This window comes from Pecten maximus, chromosome 5, assembly GCF_902652985.1.
Source record: "Pecten maximus chromosome 5, xPecMax1.1, whole genome shotgun sequence".
NCBI lineage: Eukaryota > Metazoa > Mollusca > Bivalvia > Pectinida > Pectinidae > Pecten > Pecten maximus.
The window spans coordinates 16,984,263-17,007,720 of record NC_047019.1 but is presented as its reverse complement, the minus strand read 5'-3'; the positions used below and the strand labels follow the sequence as shown (position 1 = coordinate 17,007,720).

The following is a 23,458-nucleotide window of genomic DNA, read 5'->3' as shown; positions in this document are numbered from 1 at the left end:
GATGGTGTAGTGAACTTATCCTGCAGTCTAGTTCGTCACCGGCAATTTGTTTACAAATAAAATGCATGTTGCATTTATTGCTTTGAGATAAGGACAGGTACTGCACAGTTTGTCACCGTAGATAAGCAGTCCTCACCATGGATTACCTGAAAGTAGGGAGGTATTTACAAGACACTGGGGATATTTTTATTGATATCCAGCGGTGTAGTGAATTGATATTTCATAGAATTTTGATCGTCGTACTCTGGTAATTTTTCTTTGTAACTTAAAAATAACTTATGCGGTTTGATAGCGTAAACTTAAAATGGTTTTAAGTCACATAAATGCATGTATGATATATTTTTTTTTTACAATCTAGGGGTTCCCTTTAATTGGTATAAGCGCAGAGATCAAGATGATCAAAAGAATCCAGTGACTGGATATAAGTCAACTAATCTTGATTATTGGATTCTGCAATAAAGTGAGCTATTTGACAGTTTAATCTCGCCGATTTATTGACAGTTTTTCGTCTCATGTCGGGCATTCCGGTTTGTAACCGTGACAGTTTTTAACCCATTCGTTTTTACGACAGATTGACACTACCCAACGTCACTGTTCCGGTTTTGACCAAGTACATGTAGCCTAAATTGCATATTTAAAATTCTTACACGATTAGACTGTTAATCCTGTTTCTACGATGCCGATAAATTCGCTTTTATAATTATATTTCTTATAATTCATACAACATTAGTGTACATTCTAGAATGTTTTACTGTTTGCTTTTTATATCAGCGTGAATATGTTTTTATTTCAGATTTAGTAACACTGTCCATGCATACCAGTGTTCACTCTCACTTTTTTTTATCTTAAACTAACAAATTTAATCTGTGATATTTCGATATAACTGTGATAATTATTTTATCAATTACCCGCCAATATGTTTGTTGTTTATCTTATGTGCTTGAATATCTGTGTCTTAATTATATTGTTTGTCCAAATACAAGCACTTAATTACGAGTTTATATGTTAAGTGTCACCCTGCTTTGTTTATTGTTAAGTCCCGGATATACTTATTCATTCGTCCAATACACAATTTAAGAATGTTATCCTCATGAATTTTATTTGAAATGAATTTGCCACTTGTATACAAGTAGTACTTGACTAGTGGTATACGAATTATTTCACACAAAAAACGAACATGGCCAAGATTTTACCAACATAATACAACAGATGTTTTAAACAATTCGTTTTTATTTACATGGATGCTAATATTCATTTACTATTTTAGGGTTGATCATGGACACAATGAGACACAGGCACCTGTCACAATGTAAGTTCTCTTTCTTGTTTTATATTAATTACACAGCCAAGAAATAAACAGCCTGTGCATAGATGGAGGGGGAGTAACTCGAATATTTTTCTAGATATTTCTAACCATCCCTGTAGTTTCTGAGTATTTTAAATCTATGCGGGGAATCTACGTCACGTAACAGGGATAGGTTGCAATCGATTTTATCATATCCTACTCAGATTATTTTAGTGGTACGGCAGAAAACATGAAGGACTTTAAATGATGACGGCCATCTTATTTTTTTATGAATAATAAGCGAATTGATATGAGGTATAATTCCAGCAAACTAGCAAACATAATATTTGATATTCAGCCGACCGTGACAAAAACTTTTTTTTTCTTTTGTATTATTATTTTTTCATCATTTTTGCACAGACGGAGAAGGTAGTCCTATGGGCAGGATTATATTTATTTCATGATTAGGTCGTGGCAACAAGAGGCCCAATAGGCCTGTATCAACATTAAAGTAGATTTTTCCCGTTAGAACATACAGATTGGACAAGCTGTTCCTGTATTAGCACTCTCTTAATCAGACAAATGCATAAAAAATATATAACATGGTAAATGGGCTATCGTAATTAGTTCGCGTGATTTATATATTGATAAAACTGTAATATAACTAAAATTATTATGCATATGATTATAATTTTATATTTAGTTTACAATATCTTATTTACATATTGACAAAAGGTTGGTCGTTTATTTTAGGAAATATGTTAGCCCATATTTCACCAGTCTAATTATATATTAATGATGCACGCTATCATCTCCATTCATACGAAGTTTACGTAGTGGATTATGAACATCTAGTTTTGATTAGATTGATATTTCATTGATATATAATGGACATTTGAAAAATAATGATTAAATGTTTCTTGAATCCATTTGTCCATAATTATTAATAGGTGAGTCGGATAAGTGATTAATATATAATCCATATTAAGCTTACTAGCATTATTTCTTAGGTTTCATAGAGCTTTTCTATACCGATAATTTTGAAAGGAGTTTGGGTGTAATATGCATCAAAACATCAGAGTAGGCCTTAGCTTATTCATTTGAAATTTAAAAAAAAATGTTACCAAGCTTACAACTGGCAACATATCTTGATCCTGGTTCTCCTGGTTAATATTAAAATGCAGTTTAAAGATTTCAACATATGTCATCCCTGTGACAATGGAAAATTCCATTGTCAGCCATTTGAACACGCTTGGTAGCCATCTAATCCGGGATACTAGTCACCTATTATCTTGACCCCGGGCCATTTGGTTATCGAGAAGTTTTGAACGATTAAAACACATTTTGCCCCTGTGACTATGTAGGTAGGACAATGTCATATATTTAAGCAAATTTCGTTGCACTTTACCGATCATACTACTGACCAAATCAATATATTATGTGCTTCTTGGCTAATGAGACGAAGGTTTTAAAGATTTTAACACATTTTACATGTGTCAATATAAAAGCAGTTCAAGATTTTTGAAGAAAAAAAAACAGAAGAAAAGAAATGCACTCTCGCGAAACTTGATGGAGGTGTCGGGAAAATACACTTCACGTGATTAGACGTAGACCAACCAGCATCCGATACAAAGCTGTAAATGTAATACAGGTAACAAGATAACAAAGGTCAAAGGTTAGGGTTATGATAACATGTGCATGTTTCAATGAAGAGTTATGTAATTTTGTTTAAGGAAATCACGCTGATATTTATCCTTTACCTTTGAAAGCCAAACTTGAGGCAAAACAAATTAAATTGGTTTAAAGAAATTGACTTAGCTACTGTCTGGGAAATGCATTAAAAACCAAGTGAGATATACAGGCCCAGAACATTTTTTGTTGTTTAGAAAACCATAATAATTAGTCTTCATGCCCAAGGGAATAATTAGGATGTCACGCAAAAGTGCATGATAGAACGACACCTGTAGCAACACATCCCCACAGAGGAATGAGGAAATACACATTACACAGTGGACATATGAATCGGACGTGTAGGACTGTTGAGTCTAATTTAGTTCGATTTAATTCAATATCTTATTAAAACTACACTTAACGATTGAGATGCAAATATATGCTATTTAAATGAATCTATGGTTGTCACGAGTACATTAACTTGATTGGTAACCCGTATTTTTTGGGGTCAAAGTTCAGCGCGTTGTTTACTTCTATATTAACACGTCAGTGAACCCTGTGTACAGATCACGACATTTTCGTGATTCTGTGACGTAGTCCACGATAATTGTATGCACACAGGCACCGGCTTACACCATGTGATCACACTAACACATTTTGTGGTGATTAATTGATAATGTTGGTTTAGTCAGTACAAATGCGTAGCTTATTTACCTATGTTATACCGACATTGTAGCCAATGTTTCCGGATCTGTAGTTACTATAACTTGTCCATTCATTTTTTTTTTTGAAGCTATGAATATTTTTTTAAGAATCCATATCTCCGATAAAAGCATCTTTTCGAAAGTATAATAGATAAATAAATAATCTTAATTGTTATCTGACTCGGTGTTGGTACTGACCAGGTGAACTGTTTCCCTCGGCCTTCGGAAACAGTTCACCTGGTCAGTACCAACACCTCGTGAAAACAGTTTTGACTGTTGACTGATGAGGCATTAAACAGCTGTATAATGTTCCTCAACTCTGAAGACCCTCTAATCAAAATGTTTTTCTTTACTTTAGTATTAGAATATTGATGAATTCGGCGGGACCATATTCCAACAAACTACCGTACACGTATATCTATTCGAACAAGCTGTGATCCTCTTTTGATCAGGCTTCTGATAAAGCTGTTTTCATTTTCTTTTTTCAACATCAGGCCTAATCAATTGAAGAACTAAACAAGACGGGTGAAAAGGCAGCCAAAATCTTTGATGTGGTGTCTTTAAATGCAATGATGCGGAACACATTTTACCTAATCTGCCACGTACTAAACTGGTCCTGCTGTAATTTTTTTCATTCCCCATTTTACACAAGACTAAGGTCACATTGAAATTTTTAAATTCAAAACTGACAAATGACATAATAACGAAACGATAATTTTAAACCCAAATAAATTAAATGTAGGCAAAATTTAAACAAACTTTTAGATCTGCGCGGAGACTATTGAAGTAAAAGTAAGAACAGATGTTTCGGGAGATTAAGGATCTTTTCCATTTACCGCATACAAATTAAGGTCAAATCCGGGTTACATAGCGAAAATGAAAACTAGGGTGATGACAACGAAATCACCTGGCATATCAACACACATCGACTATGACGAATTTCATATCTTCTTTCTCAGAGAGTGGGTGTACATAGAAATTTTCCGTGCAATGTCGTATATGTACATTTATATCCTTATGAAGAAATAAAAATAATTCCATTGGTACTTTTTTCAACTATATGTTGATTCAACTAATAAAAACTTACTTAATTTGACATACTCAACTTTTAACGCGAAACCAAATTAAAACAAATTAGCGGAATGGTGAATTAACGCATCAACAATAATTGCCATGATAACCAATGTAGATAAACTACTATTGGCGCAATCATAATATAGCGGAATGGTTCCAACGAGAAAAACACTAAAAAAGTATTACGTTTACAGTATTCCTGTTATGTAAGTATTTGATTTGTACTTGGATGAAGGAGCGATACAGGTTGACAATTGGACAATTTGACTATTTATGTCCACAACGACCTGTCAATCAACTACTAGTGGTTTAAGAGTGGTTATGAGTTCTTAACTTAGATATTTGTCACCAGCGGAAACAGTGTTAATTTTCGGATGAATTATTACTTAACGTGATTTATTGTGTATGTGTGGTTTACCACCATGTGCTGTTGTTTCAATTAGTCGTATGTTTACACGCCTAATTCCTGGAATATTAACCAGATTTAATTGATTGGTTTGTCTGTTATATATATATATATATATATAGGTAGACAAATAGAGTGTCGGCTAACTGCCTCTATCAGTAATAAACAAGTTGTAACGCTACGTTTGTTAATGAAAATCTAAATCACACTGCCATTGATATATCATTACATTTTACCTATGGATGTCATTTTTTACGATGAAAATGGTATTTTTCCAAAAGCAACTGAAATCAATCGAAAAACATTCTATAAGTTACTGTGAAAATAGTTTTAAATGGATCGTAGTTTTATTATGAAACCCTCGAACAATTAGAGGTTGCAACTAGAACTGGTCTTTATTCTTCGAAATTGTTTTGAATATCAAAGAAGACAACGAACCAGACACGAACCAGTCACGCACAATATATATATATACTTTGACAGCACAGCAATGTTAGCATTAATACACCTATATATATATATATCTGAATCACTAACCTTACATCAATCTGAGGTTTTACAATCGAACATGCATTTATATGCACCGAATACAGCTGATGCGACCTACTGTGAGCAACGTCATGTTAATTTTCACAGCTATAAGCCCCATTAATCACAGTCTACATATATGTTGCCAATGTATTTTCTTAATTGGGTGTCATAGCCCCGCTCTCTTCAAAATTCCTTTACCTAAAATTCTTAAATTACAAGTTTTCTCAGGGAAGAATTGTTGGATTTGAGGGAAACACTTAGCTTAGCAACTTTCCTTAAATATAACGTAAACGTTTCCAGTGAAATTTTTTAAAGTTTAAGCAAACTGTGAAATGTTTTACTTAACTATATGATTCATGTGGAACACGTGCAGGAACAGGGCATTCTGATGTAGCTCACTACCTGTCATAGAAGGGGATTAATTGTGCCCTGTACAGGGGACATTTGAGAGTACAAGAATGAGGTCCACTGTACCCTACTGCATGGTTGTCGTAGGAAGCGACTAAACCGTGGGTTGTTTTGTTATGGTGGAATCATGGGGAATCTTCATGTCGACCTACTGCCCTATTGCAGTACTTGGGATGTTGATTTGGCTGTTATGGCTTTTCTTCCTGTCGTTGTCTTTCTTTCTGGCATTCTAAAAAACAGCCCTGCGATATCATTATTATATAACATTTCTTTACTATCAACATCAAAACAAGCACGCATCAATGAATAAACTTTATATTAATAATGTAATTATCTCACGTGTCTTTTTAATGTTAAACGTTTTTACTATTATAGTAGGTTCATACACATGCTTTGATGTCATTTATCAATGGTTTGGTTTCCTCTTCGTTTTTCAAATAAGATGAACGATTTTTATTGTTCCCTATAAAGAAATATTATAACAGGAGCCCGCTAGGCGTGGTGGTGATGTTGTCACATGACGCACAATGCCACGATTATTAGAGAGAATGTGTTATATATGTATTATGTCACACATACAAAAATTATACACACGCTTCAAAATTAGACGGTGTGGGTATCCCAGTGAGAGGCGGTGATAGGTAGCATCCTTGATGATGAAAGGTCCGGTTCGTTCCCTTAGATTTCTGACAGAAAGACCTGAAAGGGAGAGAAGATACGGATCCTTATTACACAAATTATTGCTTTAAAATGATTAGAACATAATATTACAATGATATTTAAATTATAATAACAGTGAAATATTGCAGCTGTAAACAAACAGTGGCATGATAGTTACTTTCTGGTATTAAAGAAAACAACTTCTAGTACAATCTTTTACATGTCATGTTTTAATTAATATGAATAGTGACACGGTTTGAAATAATGTACACGTCATTTTTGAAGTCCAATATTGAAAATTATTAGATTTATTGATTTATGGTCAGAGTAGAGATTTTGACATTTCTTTCGCCCTATTTTCCAGGATCGCCTGTATATGTATCGATAATTTAGGCGAAGGTTAGCATTACTGGCGAATATGACTCACTTTCTATTGAAAAGTGTAAACATCTGGCATGTCTTTAGTACCATCCTTTCAATAGATGACTTCGAAGGATGTTGCATTTATATTTTTTTCCATATTTATGCAATTTGATTTGTCACCATCTCGATCACTTCAACTTCATGATTGCACGCTTTGCTGCAAGTAAAAAAATTCAGTCATTGGGTCCATTTTCTTTAAAATCATTAGATTATCGTCTTGAAATTATCATGTTAACAGCAAAATAAACACAAGTAACGTAAATTGGCGAATTTTAAAAGGTATATTACCTTGACAATACGTTTACAGGCGGTTCATCAATAACATGATATTAATTTTTTGCTGATTGTGATGCAGGCGCAGAGAAAGAAAAATCCTTTATCAACCAGTCAATACATCCATCAAAGTTGACGTCAGTGTGTTAATGTGGTTAGAAATCAAATTCGAAGGGAAGGCATGTGTCAAAATTGGACATTATAAGTGATTTAATAAGACATATCAATATTTAAATGTTCATTGAACCATACGAATCATTTGATATGTATTTCCTGCATCTGTGTTCTCTTATCAGATTTACTGTTACTTACAATTATGTCTGGTCATACTAGGGTAATTTGAAAGTTACGCGCGTAGAGTTGGAAACGGAAGCTAGCATAAATAAGCAAACTGTGATTTATTGAACAGAACAGAACAGACCAAACACTCAGACTGATATGTATATTACATAATAAACAATAGGTAGCACTTTCATTGATTAGTTAACATGGAGACTGAAATGTTTTCATGATATAGTGAAGACCACTGAATATGCTTTAATAATTTGATACATCATAACGGATGGTATTAACTCTATTGTTACTTCAAGAAGAGTCAACATACTGATTATCAGTTTGTCCTAAATGTGGGATTTCCTTAAAAGATGCACCAATATCCTACTCACTTATTAAAGATATTAATATTTGGGACTTGCTCGATCTTTCTATTTAAAAGGATAACATTTCCATTAGATATCTTAGTTTTAATGCTTGTTTGTTTTTGTTTTTTGCTTTTTTGGTTTTTTTGTATTTATAATAAGATTTGTCACTTTTTTGTATCTGAAATAATATTTGTCAAACATAGTTACCTACCTGAAATACTTGTCCCTATTAACTTCATATGTATGGTTTAATCATAAGTTTTCGTGTTTGACCATGTTAAGTGTATCCATCATCACAACAACTAATGCTGGGTGTTTTGGGTATTCTTTACAAGGACAGGTTTGAGTTAAATGTAATAACTTAAAGATATCGTGTAAACAAACATGTTTAAAAAAAACCACCTACGTGAATATTATTATCATGATAAGAATTATTTCAAGTTTAGTAAAGCCCGTATGATAATGGATAATGATCTTAATGTACGGTTAATGTCAAAATATCAGACAATATCTATTTCCTACAAATTGTTTTTCTCGACCCTTTGTTATACTCGTATGTTTTCTTAAACGTCTCGTGGTATTACACTAACTATCACGACCCACTAGAGCAACAATTTACAGTAGAATAAGACCATTTCCTGAATATTCCTTTCTCTATCAAATATCCAATGCAACCTTCTTTAAAATAGATATTAAAGACGCGCACATATACATATATATGCATATTATGCTTGCACGTTGATACTTACCTAATGCACTATTACCTAATATTTTCTCTTTCTAAACTTTCCTTTTCCTATTGTCTCCCTCGACACTGCCTCTTTTTGGACTTAAGCGTTCACCCCTGCGAGGAAGGCATTGGAATCTGTCCCAGGGTCGAGTCTTTTAAAACTGTTAGTTACTACTCCTTTTTACCCCTTTTGTGATGGGACGACGATTTGCCTGATGTCAGTATAATGTGACCGAGTGGAGGGTCTTTGGCAGTACAATTCAGTGATGTACTCCTATAAAGTCGGTATCATATCCGCGCTATCAAAAGGAGATACGCACTAAATTCCGCATCTTTCCAAACCACACAGGGACTGCCGTCCTTAAATAACCAAATTATGATAGGACGTTAAACTGTAGAACACCAAACCAAACTGAGAATAGTACTGAATTCGATAGTAAAACACCTGGGTATTGTGTTGACTTCAGTAAAGTATATATTGTCTTGTGTTTTAATATTAATTTAGATATTAAGAGGTACCTATGGGCCATGGGCAGCTTTAATCACATAATATAATTGATTCAAAAATAATTTCAATCCCAAAATATCAATTATCTATTGTTATAGTGTTCTAATAACTCGCATTCCATACATTGATCTTTAATTCATCTTACGTAACGTTTTGTTTTAATGTGTTCTTAAAACTCATCACACGTGCTCTCAAATATAGATTGATGAGTTATTTATGACATACTAACAAAATGTTACAAGACAATGAACCATTACAAAAGGTGTTAGGTATCAATAAATAGTCAGAAAGAGACGTATTGTATCATCCATCAGCATGGAGAGAGGCCTTACAGCCTCACGTAGTTTTATAATTCACATTTAAATTGAAATATCATTGGAACAAATACGTAATTACTGAAATGTAATTTTAAGTGTTTTGAATTCATTTCATCAATTTTTTTCTGCTATATAAAGCATCAACAGTTTCCTCGTCGTCTCAACATTAATCATTGAAAAGTATGAACACTATCAATTAACCTCGTGTTTTCAAAAATTGTATCAATGTGTATATTATATACTGTTAAGTACAGATGATATTTACAAACACTATGGACGAATAGTTTACGACTACAGCTAGACGAATACCGTACTGTACTCCCTACAGTAGTTTACGAGGTTTATACTACAGGTAGACGAGTATCGTATTTTATCCCCTACAGTAGTTCACGAGGTTTATACTACAGGTAGGCGAGTACCGTACTGTATCCCCTATAGTAGTTTACGAGGTTTATACTACAGGTAGACGAGTACCATACTGTATTCCCTACAGTAGTTTTCCAGGTTTATACTACAGGTAGACGAGTACCGTACTGTATCCCCTACAGTAGTTTACCAGGTTTATACTACAGGTAGACGAGTACCGTACTGTATCCCCTACAGTAGTTTACCAGGTTTATACTACAGGTAGACGAGTACCGTACTGTATCCCCTACAGTAGTTTACCAGGTTTATACTACAGGTAGACGAGTACCGTACTGTATCCCCTACAGTAGTTTACCAGGTTTATACTACAGGTAGACGAATACCGTACTGTATCCCCTACAGTAGTTTACCAGGTTTATACTACAGGTAGACGAGTACCGTACTGTATCATCTACAGTAGTTTACCAGGTTTATACTACAGGTAGACGAGTACCGTACTGTATCCCCTACAGTAGTTTACGAGGTTTATACTACAGGTAGACGAGGACCCTACTTTATCCCCTACAGTAGTTTACCAGGTTTATACTACAGGTAGACGAATACCGTACTGTATCACCTACAGTAGTTTACCAGGTTAATACTACAGGTAGACGAGTACCGTACTGTATCCCCTACAGTAGTTTACCAGGTTTATACTACAGGTAGACGAGTACCGTACTGTATCCCCTACAGTAGTTTACCAGGTTTATACTACAGGTAGACAAGTACCGTACTGTATCCCCTACAGTTGTTTACCAGGTTTATACTACAGGTAGACGAGTACCGTACTGTATCCCCTACAGTAGTTTACCAGGTTTATACTACAGGTAGACGAGTACCGTACTGTATCCCCTACAGTAGTTTCCCAGGTTTATACTACAGGTAGACGAGTACCGTACTGTATCCCCTACAGTAGTTTACCAGGTTTATACTACAGGTAGACGAGTACCGTACTGTATCCCCTACAGTAGTTTACCAGGTTTATACTACAGGTAGACGAGTACCGTATGTATCCCTACAAGTAGTTTACCAGGTTTATACTACAGGTAGACGAAGTAACCGTACTGTATCCCTACAGAGTTTACCAGGTTTATACTACAGGTAGACGAGTACGTACTGTATCCCCTACAGTAGTTTTACCAGGTTTATACTACAGGTAGACGAGTACCGTACTGTATCCCCTACAGTAGTTTACCAGGTTTATACTACAGGTAGACGAGTACCGTACTGTATCCCCTACAGTAGTTTACCAGGTTTATACTACAGGTAGACGAGTACCGTATTGTATCCCCTACAGTAGTTTACCAGGGTTAATACTACAGGTAGACGAGTACCGTACTGTATCCCCTACAGTAGTTACCAGGTTTATACTACAGGTAGACGAGTACCGTACTGTATCCCCTACAGTAGTTACAGGTTTATACTACAGGTAGACGAGTACCGTACTGTATCCACTACAGTAGTTTACCAGGTTTATACTACAGGTAGACGAGTACCGTACTGTATCCCCTACAGTAGTTTACAGGTTTATACTACAGGTAGACCGAGTACCGTATACTACAGGTAGACGAGTACCGTACTGTATCCCCTACAGTAGTTTACCAGGTTTATACTACAGGTAGACGAGTACCGTACTGTATCCCCTACAGTAGTTCACCAGGTTTATACTACAGGTGGACGAGTACCGTACTGTATCCCCTACAGTAGTTTACCAGGTTTATACTACAGGTAGACGAGTACCGTACTGTATCCCCTACAGTAGTTTACCAGGTTTATACTACAGGTAGACGAATACCGTACTGTATCCCTACAGTAGTTTACCAGGTTTATACTACAGGTAGACGAGTACCGTACTGTATCCCTACAGTAGTTATACCAGGTTTATACTACAGGTAGACGAGTACCGTACTGTATCCCCTACAGTAGTTTACCAGGTTTATACTACAGGTAGACGAGTACCGTACTGTATCTCCTACAGTAGTTTACCAGGTTTATACTACAGGTAGACGAGTACCGTACTGTATCCCTACAGTAGTTCACCAGGTTTATACTACAGGTAGACGAGTACCGTACTGTATCCCCTACAGTAGTTTACCAGGTTTATACTACAGGTAGACGAGTACCGTACTGTATCCCCTACAGTAGTTTACCAGGTTTACTACAGGTAGACGGAATACCGTACTGTATCCACCTACAGGTAGACGAGTACCGTACTGTATCCCCTACAGTAGTTTACCAGGTTTATACTACAGGTAGACGAGTACCGTACTGTATCCCCTACTGTAGTTTACCAGGTTTATACTACAGGTAGACGAGTACCGTACTGTATCCCCTACAGTAGTTTACCAGGTTTATACTACCGGTAGACGAGTACCGTACTGTATCCCCTATAGTAGTTTACCAGGTTTATACTACAGGTAGACGAGTACCGTACTGTATCCCCTACAGTAGTTTACCAGGTTTATACTACAGGTAGACGAGTACCGTACTGTATCCCCTATAGTAGTTTACCAGGTTTATACTACAGGTAGACGAGTACCGTACTGTATCCCCTACAGTAGTTCACCAGGTTTATACTACAGGTAGACGAGTACCGTACTGTATCCCCTACAGTAGTTTACCAGGTTTATACTACGGGTATAACTAGTCCCCCGTCTTACCTGTTTTTCATCTTAAAGAACAACTAGCAGTCCTGTTAAGTCGTACGGAATGTCCTTACCCATCGCAGTTGACAGATACCCCCAATCCCTCCCTCTTGTGGCAAAATCTAGAAATGCACTGAAATATATTTGCCCAAGGCAAAAATGACAACTGTTGGTCTTTCAAGTAAGGATAATGCGACTTTTACATACAGTGGATATTTGGTGCATGATGCCTTACTGCTACAGATATTATAAAACATTGAAATAATCATTGTAACCGTGTTCCTCTGTAACGCCGAAAACGATAAATAATACATGTTACACACTAGGAAGTTTCACTTAGTGTATAATCCACATGTCAGGTGAAAAATATGTATTGAATTCTAGTTGTTGTGACATATTAAGTAATACTGAGATGTTGTCCATGAATGCTAGATACGAATTGAATATCATTTATTGGAAATTGAGCCAGAATTTCCTAGTTTATTTCATTTTTGTACTATACATTAATTTCATTTCTTCATTATAAAATATATTGGCTTACCTATTACGACAAAATTGGATAAACCACATAGGTAAGTCAAACTGTGTTATTGGCCCAGTTTCAACAATTATCCTTAATTTAATTCCATAGGAAAGCATCACAGAATTTAAAGAAGATTCCTTAGCTAAGATCCCCCCCCCCCCCCCCCCCCCCCCCCTTTAAATTCTGTAATTCTTTCCAATGGGAAATGTTAAGGAACGTTTACGAAACTGGAGCCAGTTATTATCACTATGGAAACAACGCTGTTTCAACGCAATTTAAATTAAGATTGTTTTAAGTATAATATCAGACGAAAAGTCATTTAGCCTTGAAAGTCTGTCAACCTGGATAGACTGTGATAAAAAGAAACACCGGGTCACGGTCATTGGGATAATATCTAGGGAGCCTGTTAATAAATCTTACTCGTCTAATCAGAATAGGAAAATATACATACGTAATAATGACAGTTCAGTTTTTATGTCACCTGCTAAGATCGATCGACTAACGAAAAGTGAATTGTAGATTTTCCACACACCAGGTGCTGCATCACAATGCCAGGTTTTTACTCAATATTGGTAGTCACTAATCATTTCTTGTATCGACTGATCTTTTCATCGCATGATTTTAAATACTTTCTGACCACATGCTTACAACGCCAGAATATTAAATTTAAATGCCTATCAAGTAAGAAATTATAACATGATATATCATGTGTATTGTGAAATCGATTATTAAGGATGAAATTTTACGTGCATTTAAATATATAAACTCGTATCAAATTTATTTGATTTTAGCTTACCTCAATACGTTTATGCCTTATTGCCCCTAGCATCACTGAATAGTCCTAGAATGACTAGTTATCGTGTATAATAAAGAATTGTGGCGCCGTTTTATGTTCCGAATTTTTGGTGTATACTGTATCTACCACTAAATCATATTCAAGGAGTATTTTTTTATAATCCAATTATCTGTACAAAAGGTATATAGCCGCCAAGAACTGGGTTTAACACGAAATAAAGACATGGTTTATAGTCATCAAAATTACATTTTAAAATCCGAAATTATATGTAGTGCAAAAATAAAGTTTTTTTTCTGTTGGAATATAAAGATTAGGTCACCTTACAAACAATACACAAGCACTAGCAAGCGTTAGCACTTTTCAATAAAAATATATTAGACTATATCATTCAGCTGTTTCGTCCCTCTAGGTCCCACCAGTGATTCTCGGGGCCTCAAGTATTTCAATATTGGATTTCAAAAGGCGTGAAGCAGAGATATATATTCCTGGCCGTGTCGTTATGATGAATCGGTAGTGGTCGATAACTGTGAAGGTGTTTACCACTGTGACAATACTCTTATCTGACATGTGTCATACCGATGACACCAGACATCCTTAACTTATCCAAGTGTATAAGGAACCTCAAGAAGTAATTACGACGTTTCCTTTTCATTTCAGCTTTTGAAGTATCAGCAATTGTTTTATGCATAGAAGTACTTTATATCAATAGTTGTTATATGTAATCTGAAACATCAAACTGCAAACTAGCTATTAATCATCCAAATTAGCAAATCGTTTAAAACATCACGCTAAATTATGATTGCGTTAATTGCAGAGTATCTGTGTTGTTTTTTTTATGTTAATTTTTCTTTTCTTTTTCGTTTCTTTCCTTTTTTAAGCTTCAATGAGGTAGAACTATAAATCGGCAAAAGTTCAAGCCTATCACAAGGAGACTTAACACGAACATACCGCAGCCTCCCAAAACAAACATACGTACTCACCACACGCATGCATATCGCACGCACGGGAGGCCGTCCTTAAATGACCTTAGCTGCTAATAGGACGTTAAACAAAATAAACCAAACCAAACCTTTGTTTTTTACAAGCACTGAGAATGCACCAATTCGTGTCAGTTAAGCGCTAAAATTTGTGTGCAACAGAAACATATTTACTCAATGTTGCATTTTTCCTGGCCACAAGATTGATCAATAGAATGGGAAAATTTGGTTTGAAATGAAATGAAATGAGTTTGCAGTATTGTGGTTACTATGGAATCTTAAGACACAAAGGTACAGTATCACATACTTAAGATAAAGTAATGCTACTGTATATCATTACACTCTTGGAAAGAAGTGTTCTATATGTACCTAACAAGCAACAGGTGACCTTGTAAATGTTTACATTGCCATAATACATAATCTTTTAATAATTACGGAGTGTTGTCTAGCAGCTTAATAAATCTTTTATAAAATCTTGTTTAAGATAATTAATTTCCGGCGTAATTTGATTAATGTTAGGTTTAGTAATGTACTACATCAAATATCAATTTAAATTTTTCTAAAACAAAATGACAAACTGAGGCTATCAATCATATATCGAAGTACATATGTAATGAATACTTTTTTGTATAATTATGATGATTTAGGTGATACCAGAACTAGCAAGCTCAAGAGAGCTCAGTTTACTTACATCAGTAATTGAAAATATCCCGCTCAAGTATATTTAAAAGAAATTTATTTGATAACTGTTTAACGCGTTTTAGATTTTTTTGTTTTACTTTTTGCATAAAACATGTCATTAATGAGATACATATTAAAAGAAAATTTAATGTCATGCAACGCATTCCGTTGAATATTAGCCTACAGGATGAGCTTCCGCAAAACTACTTTCGATACTTCCTTACACATTTTAATAACACAATCAATGCTACAAATATTCATTTCAATAAACATATTTTTTTTATCTACATGATCACGATTTACTTTAACATTTGCCTTTCTTCCGGTCAAGTTTAATAGAAAGGAGTTGCTTTCCGTTCACTTCGCCCTTCATAATTTACAGTTACAATTATGTATCTACTCTTTTGAGCAGGAGTTGATTGTTACGTCTTTGTTTGTAAGAGTAAAGCCATATTTTTGAGAAAACGACGAGATGTTCTCACACAAACAAAAGACGTAAAATCAATAGCTGATCACAAGAGCAGATAACTCTGCATATATGACAGTTATTATTAACTCAAAATTTATGCCGCGAATAAAAAAGACAAAATATATCTATATGGAGACCCTTGTCTGGAGACAGTACAATGGAAATAAGACTGGGTGTTGAGAAAGGATAAGAATATATGCCTTACCCACAAAACCGCAATGAAAATATTGGTCAAATCGCGGTTATGTCGCGTCTAAAAATTGTAACCTACCATATCAACGAGCAAGAGGCACGTCTAACTTCATATCAAACACGGAAATGAAATAATTTTCAATGGGAGCATGTAAATCGACGACCACAAACTGTCAGATGACCTTTACCAATCTTTTCTCTTCAAGTCTCTATTGAATGGGATTGTTTTGTGAATACTAGAGAGAATAGCGCAAAAATCATTGTACTGGCAAAACCCCTTTGAATAGGTAATCAGCTACGACATGTCAATACATTCGATTTGGGGAATCAAACATGCTACCATAGATAAATGGAAAATTTATGATAGTGAACTGCAAATAACAATCACATTTATTTTATAGCTTAATGACAATCTCTTACTGATGGTTAGAATGACCTAATGGAAAACTCACAGAAGTTTGTACCATTGGTACATAAAGAGGAATGCGTGTCCGAAGAATTGTCGTAAGTATGTGCATAATGATTCTATTTTATTTTATGTCATTATTAAGTCTTGTCAAGAAGTAAAAGTAATCATTAACGAAACGAGAAAAATGAGTATGTTTAAAATTGATTCTGTTCCGAAAGATTATGATTAATGTTAGCTGCAGTAATCTCTTGAATAGAGTACTAATAGAATAGTATAAAAAGTTAATAAACTGACGTTATCAATCATACATGTATATACGTCGTGTATATGCATATACAGTGCATATAAAATACATACTTATATTTCACAAAGATTTTATTGAATCAAATTCAATGGGTATTGGGCAACAGGCAAAAGCCTATATAAGCCCTCTCCCTTTGGTGGTATAATAGACTGCATACATAAATAGCATAATAGCATCAATAATGTTGTAGTGATAATAATAGTAATGAAGCTAAATAAAACAGCACGAAACTAACACTGCATAACGGACCAACATATAATGCATATTCTACCATGTTTGCTATGCAACGCCAGTTTTGATTGGTTTAAAACCATGTATTATTTTCCAATAATACACGCTCGTGCCAATAATACACGCTCGTGCCAATAATACACGCTCGTGCCAATAACACGCTCGTGATTCACGGCTGTTACAATTTTATATATATCTAATATTCACACATTTCTTATAAGGTTACTATAGCCGAGTGGGCTAATGGGTTAGTCTTTCATTAAATTTTTATCACGACGCGTGTTCGAATCCTACGGAGGCCCCTTTTTTTCTTTTTCTTTTATCATTTTTTTTTTTAATTTTCAAAATCAATGCCATATGATAGATGCTCTTGATCGTAGTACTGTAGTGTCTGTAAAGAAATATATATTTCATCAACAAATAATGCAATACTCAAGAAATAAATTACAAGGTTTTCCCGGGGTTTCTTTGCTGTTTTTCTATTAGAAAGAGGTCGATCTCAGAACTAAACAGTAAATGGTAGAATAGAAATAATCAATTTTGACTCGTGTATTGTTGCAGGATATACAACTCGGACTCGGATATTTTGCAATTTTAAATAATAACTCAGGCCTGCGGCCTTCGTTATTAATTTAATTGCAAAATATCTTCGTCCTCGTTGTATATCCTGCAACAATACACGAATCATCGTTAATTATTTCTTAAGTAAACATGTTTACAAAATGAACTGAGATCACAATTAAGTTCTTCCGGGTTCAGGCCCCACGAATGAAGTCACCTAAAAAATGCATGTATTTCAGTAAAATGAATTAAATGCCTTTTTGAGCTTGATTTTTGTTGATGAATTTAATGTGAATTAATAGTAGAGCTGTCAATCTAGGCTTTGTGATGTAAGATAATAACATTGATAATGTATTTTGTGTTCCAGGATCCTGTATGAAGAGTCCTATTTGACCTCTACCCCTGACCCGGATGTATATAATCCACGTTGGTGACACAAGTTGAATGCCCAACATGCTGTGTTGAAACTTAAACATTTTGCTTCTCAGATGTTGGTCTTGGCCAGGTGAGATGGAAAATTAACTATGATATTTAATGTTACAATGAAACATATAGCAAAGCTCATTGTGGTATCAGTCCAAATAGAGAGAAAAGCGTTTTAGATACACAGATTAATCTATATTTATAACCGCACTTTTATAAACAACTCGTTACCAGCTGTTTAGCAAAAGAAGACGTCACACTATAGTTGCCTTGTGACTAATACATCAGATAATAAAACCTGTAATATAATAATATTAACTCAGATAATGATACAAAGCAAAACAACATAAAAATTTGAAATCATTTACATTAAAAATTAGTCAGGCTCAAAAAGGCAACTTGCAACGAGCACGTCTAACCATATAAACCTCTGATAGTCTTCGTCATCTCTCATGTTACTGAACGTACTCGATATATGTGTCACAGAAATCCTGATATTGGGGAAATCGTTTGAATTTCAAATCAACTGGCTTTGTTAAACCCACTGGGAAGTCAGGGGTTCGCTATCTAGAAATGGAAAATTCGCATATTGAAATCATTATGCTTATCATACTGATTGATAAGCTGTTGTTGTTGGGCACGCTGTATGTAAAGATTAGTGAGGCTGATGTGTAACATTCTCTAGTACCTTTAATTTAAGTTTTCAGATATATCCGATCGAGATGATCAAATATTTGTTGTTTTATTGAAATAAATCACAATATCTATATACTGTATTCAAAGCCCTTGGTTACAGTTCTGGTAAGTTATCCGAGTAGATCAGTGTAGTATACAGCCATTTACTCGTTACGTCGTTGGCTTTTCTTGGAAAAGAAGGTTCATAACCAGAAGCGAAAGGCGTTCCTTAAGCTTAGAATGGGGTTTGGTAGTTTAAGTTTATATAGAAGAGTGCTTTTGTAGACATCCAAAGTTTACTTCATTCTTTAAAATCGACATTTCGTTATACCACTTTCGGAATTTATAGTATCCCGATAGCAGATTAACCTTACTAACACACAGAATGATACTAAGAAATTTTGATAATGCTACTTTAAGCAGCAAGTCGAGTCATTATCAAAACTACCTTTATAAAGATGTTTCTGAAGTAAACAAATCCAATCTAAACCGGGCGGGTCGACATCCATTGCATTAACCGTTAATATAAAAGATTGTAAAACTGAAGCATCATCAACTTGTGTGTCCTTTTTGGAAGAAATAGATTTTAGAAGTTTCACAGAGGTAAAAATTCTGATATTACCCCCATTCCTGAAAACTAAGATCGTGTCATCATTGATACCAATGTGACTGAGAGATCCGAACAGGTTGAATAAAACACTCTTTTTATTGTTGAGCATCTATTGGATATTAGATCAAAGTTTTCAACCGGTGATTCGCGATTTATGAAATTAGTTGAAAATAATAAATATTAAAGGAAGTATATAGCAAAGTTTAAATCGCCATATTAATGTCGAAAAAGTCGTTTTCTTCGTTGACATGCTCCCTACTCATCTTGTCATCTTGAAATGTAAACCCGCCCTTTGTTGTAACAAGTTCACAACTAAATCAGAAGGCTAGGCTAGACCAGTACACATCGCTTACTCTTTAATTAATGTTCTAGTTTAACCACTATGGCCATAATATATACGAATTGCATATTGATGAATGAAAGGTGGATGTCAAATTCCGTGTGTATTGAGGACACATTTTTATCATTGAAAGGAATATATTTCCTTGGAGAGGAAAGAAAATATTCGATATGATATTCATGTTTACATTATTATACATTCATTTTGACGTAAGCCGGTGCACTCGGCAATTTCAATGAGTCATACGAGCTAAATTTACATATTCTACGGATAGGTTTTTAATGAAATACGTCTCGGTTGAAATTGTCTTTCCTTACTGAGAACAGGTAGCAGCTTTGTTCGATAACAGACATATCATGTGACATATCAGAGACCCTCCTCTCTCTGCTAATAAGCTAATTGGAGAGGATTTCAGAATTAAAGTTATAATTAAAGCTTTGGTGTTAAGAACCACCAGTAAATGTGCTTTCTTGTAAATAAAAATGTTAGCAACGGAATCGCGAATAAGACGGAAAATTGTAAACAGGAAATATCTCAAAGATAGTAGCTTACCATGGAGTCTTACGGATATGATAGTAAACATAAGAAGTCGATAATTCACAGATCAGCGATAGAAATTATTCTCCGCAACCATGCACTTAATTTGGTCAGTAGTGTTAATTACTTTTGTCTAGTAGGACGTGTTCGATAAAAAATGAATATTTACGGTTAGATGTTTTTGATGTCTTTGAGTGCGATAAGATGTTGTCTTGTAGGAGTCTGCGTTAGAAACTTTTCTATTTAGAATTTTACATAATTGAAACTGATAGATGTTTGGAAACATATCCATGTTACTGTGTGTAATGTACATAATGGTTTATCTTCATTGTTTGCTCTGTTATACTTCTTGTAACACAGGTATATGTGTGGCTAGAGTGGTAAGATAACTCTTGAAAACTTTTATAAGGATGAATATGATCAGAGTAGGATATCTGGTGGAATATGATCAGGGTAGGATATCTGATGGAATATGATCAGTGTAAGATATATACAGTGGACTATGATCAGTGTAAGTTATATAAAGTGGAATATGAATATGATCAGGGTAGGATATATACAGTGGAATATGATCAGGGAAGGATATCTGATGGAATATGATCAGTGTAAGATACATACGGTGGAATATGATCAGGGTAAGATATATACGGTAGAATATGATCAGTGTAAGATATATACAGTGGAATATGATCAGTGTAAGATATATACAGTGGAATATGATCAGGGTAGGATATCTGATGGAATATGATCAGGGTAAGATACATACGGTGGAATATGATCAGTGTAAGATATATACAGTGGAATTTGATCAGGGTAGGATATCCGGTGGAATATGATCAGTGTAAGATATATACAGTGGAATATGATCAGTATAAGATATCTAAGTTGGAATATGATCAGTGTAAGATATATACTGTGGAATAGTCTGCGGTTCGATGCTATCGACTTAGGGTGATGTAGGATTGATTTCAATATTGAATGTCAACTAGTTGAATGTTTTCAGTGTTAAATATCTAGATTGCATGAAATTATGATAATGATATGATTTTGGTGGTTCTTAGCATGTCACGAAAAATAATTATTTCATAACGGATTCAAAAGGTGTGGTCATGAGTGACGTCATCAACAGCAATTAAACATTTCATTAAACGAACATCAGCATAGAAAAGCCTTGAACGTATGTTATATGTCAGTTGATGAGTGGTACTAACTAGACACAGAACATTTATGGGCTTATATCATCATTCTTACACATAATTATTTGTGGTTAAGTCAGTTTTTTCTTCCCTTTTCTCTCTTTAATTAACAGTTGATTTCACGAAACATGATAACTAATTAACTTACATTGAGTAAAAAGAGTGTCTCGCTACTTACTATTTAAGGGAAATTGAATTGGATATTGATTATTAGTAAGGAGAACATGAGAATCCTGGTTATTTTCTTTCAAATGAAATGGAGTTTATCATTGTGTACTATCTAAGGAAACAATAATTGAGTAATTAATTGAGTATCATTCAATGCGGTGAAAACAATTCTGAATGGGTACTTTGTACTTCTTTTCAACGGGAAAGATGACGTGCTGGTCGACTACTACTGAAGTAATCACTGATAATTAGTTATGTATTGAATACGAAAAAAATAAGTTCTCATTGAGAACTACGTATATTCAACAAGGGAAGTGAAATTGTCATTGAGAACTCCGCATATTTAATAAGAGAAAATAAGTCCTCACTGACTGCTACATGTACATGCATTCAATACTGGAAAATAAGTCTGCCGCATGTAATCAATAAGGGAAAATGAGTTCTCATTAAAAATTTCATGCATTCAATGAGGCTGAATGAGCTCTCATTGAGTACTTCATGTATTCAATAAGGAAAAATAAGTTCTAATTGTGTAATACATGTATTCAATAAGAGAAAATAAGCTCTCATTAAATACTACATGCATCCAATAAGAGAAAATAATGAATGCATAAATCTAATAAAGAAAAAGCAGTTTTCGTTGAGTAATTAATGTATTCAATAAGAGAAAATAAGCTCTCATTATGTGCGTCATATATTCAATAAAAGAAAATAATGATTGCATGTATTTAGTAAGGGAAAATCAGTTCTCGTTGAGAATTAAGGTTAAAAATTCATTGGGTATTATTTAAGGCAAACTAATTCATTTCCTGTCGTGTACTATTTAAGGAAAAATAACGATTTCTTGCAAAGTACTCTTTAAAGAAAATATCGTTGATTTCTTGTCGATTACATTTAATTCTTGATAATACTTTGTAAGGAAAATATTGATTTCTTGTGAATTTGTACAAGGAAATACATCTGGTTTCCTCTGATCATACATCAACTGGTATTATGTACTTTGTGTCATTCGCTTTAATGGCATCAGTCCTAGACAAATTAACATGAGTTTCATCCTGTCATCCATCCATTTTTCATTATTTGATAGAGCAATTTATTAATCAAATTTACATGTCATTGATGTCAGATAAAACCTACAAGGCGATAACCCTTTAAAGATAAGGTGACATTACATGAGTTTTCAGAAGTATTAACTTTCGTATTTGACAGGTAGCGGCCAGTCCTACAGGAAAGTACTACAATCGGACAAGGATACACTTTGGTGCCATATCACGGTTTATCACGTTACGATTTGTTTCCATTTACATTCGGTAGAGATAGCAAGAGAATACATTAAAAAGAAGTAAATGAGCTGATCTGACTAACGCAGACTATATTTTAAAAGAATGCTGGTAGTTGAGACATCTATATATGACTATCAACCATTTTAGTTTTGTAAGAATTTGATTCTCGCGAATGCAAATCTTCTGCGAGGTTAAGTTTTATAAACAATTACCGCGAATAGTGAACTACATATAAATTCCTTTCAGCTCCAATCGAATGAAGCCTTTAGACATATACCACATAATAAACAAAAAAAAGATATTGTTAAACATGTGTTTTTTTTCATTATGTACAAGTTTATTTACTAAACAAAATATCATGTTACATACTACATATATATGTATCAAATGTTTAATTAATAA

The 23,458-nt window shown here is 34.4% G+C and overlaps 1 long non-coding RNA gene across 2 annotated transcripts; it reads left to right on the top strand.

Moving 5' to 3' along the window:
- Window positions 1-15: 15 nt before the first annotated feature.
- Window positions 16-23,124, top strand: LOC117327344. 2 transcript variants are annotated; one of them, XR_004532625.1, is made up of 5 exons: window positions 16-160; window positions 1,268-1,309; window positions 16,721-16,823; window positions 18,192-18,329; window positions 22,983-23,124. It is a non-coding gene; the product is annotated as an uncharacterized LOC117327344 (long non-coding RNA). The 2 variants fall into 2 exon arrangements; XR_004532624.1 differs by having other exon boundaries at window positions 16,721-16,827.
- The last annotated feature ends 334 nt before the right edge of the window (window positions 23,125-23,458 follow it).